Here is a 2806-nt window from a genome sequence, read left to right as displayed (position 1 = left end):
CAAAGCGGAGAAATTCCCACACAGAGGACCATTGCTGACCAGCACTCACCAGCCTGAGAGGCTCGTCTGCTCACCTGCTGGGGTGGGCGGGGGCTGGGACCTGAGACTCGGGCTTTGGTCAGATTAGAGGGAGAGGACTGGGGCTGGCTGCGTGAGCACAGCCTGAAGGGAGCTAGTGCACCACAGCTAGCTGGGACGGGGTCGGGGAAAAGTCTGGACCTGCTGGAGAGGCGAGAGACCTTTGATTCAGGATGCGCAAGGAGAGGGAATTCCTTCCCCATGTGCCCACAGAAGGCAGAGCACCACCTAAATGAGCTCCAGAGATGGGTGCAAGCCATGGCTATCAGCTCGGACCCCAGAGATGGGCATGAAGTGCTAAGGCTGCTACTGCTGCCACCAAAAATCCTGTGTGCAAGCACAGACCACTATCCACACCCCTCTGGGAGCCTGTGCAGCATGCCACTGCCAGGGTCCCGTGATCCAGGGACAACTTCCCTGGGAGAACGCATGACCCACCTCAGGCTGTTGCAACATCACGCCAGCCTCTGCCGCCTCAAGCTTGCCCCACATTCCAATTATGACTACCGTACCCATCCCTCCCCCCTGGCCTGAGTGAGCAAGGAAGCCCTAATCAACTGTTGCTTTAACCCTCTCCTGTCTGGGCGGAAACAGACTCCTGAGGGCAGCCTACATGCAGAGGTGGGGCCAAAACCAAAGCGGAACCCCAGGAGCTGTGCGAACAAAGAAGAGAAAGGTAAATTTCTCTGTGAAGCCTCAGGAGCAGCACATTAAATCCCCACAATCAACTTGGTAAACTCTTCATCTGAAGAATACCTGAAAAGACAACGAATGTTCCCAAAATTGAGGCAGTGGACTTTGGGAGCAACTGTAGACTTAGAGCTTGCTTTTTGAGTCTAATTTGTTTCTGGTTTTATGTTTATCTTAGTTTAGTATTTAGAGCTTATTATCATTGGTGGATTTGTTTATTGGTTTGGTTGCTCTCTTCCTTTTCTTTTTCTTTTATATATATATTTTTTCCTTTTTCTTTTTTCATGCCTGTGTATGTGTATGCTTCTTTGTGTGATTTTGTCTGTGTAGGTTTGTTTTTACCATTTGTCCTAGGGTTCTGACTATCCGTTTTTTTGTTTTTTTGTTTTGTTTTGTTTCCTTTACTTTCTGTTGTTTTTTGATGGTTGTTTTGTTTTTCTTCCTTCCTTTTCTTGTGAGCTGTGTGGCTGGCAGGGTCTTGGTGCTCCAGCCAGGTGTTGGGCTGAGCCTACAAGGTGGGAGGGACGAGTCCAGGACATTGGACCACCAGGAACCTCACGGCCCCATGTAATATCAATTGGCGAGAGCTCTCCCAGAGATCTTAGTCTCAACACTAAGACCCAGCTCCATCCAACGGCCAGCAAGCTCCAGTATGAAGCCCCATGCCAGACAACTAGCAAGACAGGAACACAATCCCAGCCATTAGCAGAGAAGCTGCCTAAAATCATAATAAGTTCACAGACACTCCAAAACACACCACTGGATGTGACCCTACCCACCAGAAGGACAAGATACAGAACCACCCACCAGAACACAGGCACCAGTCCCCTCCACCAGGAAGCCTACGCAAGCAACTGACCCAACATCACCCACTGGGGGCAGACACCAAAAACAATTGGAACTATGAACCAGCAGCCTGTGAAAAGGAGACCCCACACATAGTAAGTAAAACAAAATGAGAAAAGACAGAAATGCAGCAGATAAAGGAGCAAGGTAAAAACGAACCACACCAAACAAATGAAGGGGAAATAGGCAGTCTACCTGAAAAAGAATTCAGAGTAATGATAGTAAAGATGATCCAAAATCTTGGAAATAGAATGGAGAAAAATACAAGAAACATTTAACAAGGACCTAGAAGAACTAAAGAGCAAACAAACAATGATGAACAACACAATAAATGAAATTAAAAATTCTCTAGGAGGAATCAATAGCAGAATAACTGAGGCAGAATAATGGATAAGGGACCTGGAAGATAAAGTAGTGGAAATAACTGCCACAGAGCAGAATAAAGAAAAAAGAATGAAAAGAATTGAGGACAGTCTCACAGACCTCTGGGACAACATTAAATGCACCAACATTTGAATAACAGGGGTCCCCAGAAGAAGAAGAGCAAAAGAAAGGGTCTGAGAAAATTTTGAAGAGATTATAGTTGAAAACTTCCCTAACATGGGAAAGGAAATAGTCAAGTCCGAGAAGTTCAGAGAGTCTCATACAGGATAAATACAAGGAGAAACATTCCAAGACACATATTAATCAAACTATCAAAAATTAAATACAAAGAAAACATATTAAAAGCAGCAAGGGAAAAGCAACAAATAACATACAAGGGAAGCCTCATAAGGTTAACAACTGATATTTCAGCAGAAACTCTGCAAGCCAGAAGGGAGTGGCAGGACATATTTAAAGTGATGAAAGGGAAAAGCCTACAACCAAGATTACTGTACGCAGTAAGGATCACATTCAGATTCGACGGAGAAATTAAAACCTTTATAGACAAGCAAAAGTTAAGAGACTTCGGCACCACCAAACCAGCTTTACAACAAATGCTAAAGGAACTTCTCTAGGCAGGAAACACAAGAGAAGGGAAAGACCTACAATAATGAACCCAAAACAATTAAGAAAATGGTAATAGGAACATACATATCGATAATTGCCTTAAATGTAAATGGATTAAATGCTCCAACCTAAAGACACAGACGGGCTGAATGGATAAAAAAACAAGACCCATATATATGCTGTCTACAAGAGACCCACTTCA

Source organism: Orcinus orca, chromosome X (assembly GCF_937001465.1).
Source record: "Orcinus orca chromosome X, mOrcOrc1.1, whole genome shotgun sequence".
Lineage (NCBI taxonomy): Eukaryota > Metazoa > Chordata > Mammalia > Artiodactyla > Delphinidae > Orcinus > Orcinus orca.
The sequence above is the reverse complement of the archived record's forward strand: the minus strand, read 5'-3'. Positions refer to the sequence as shown.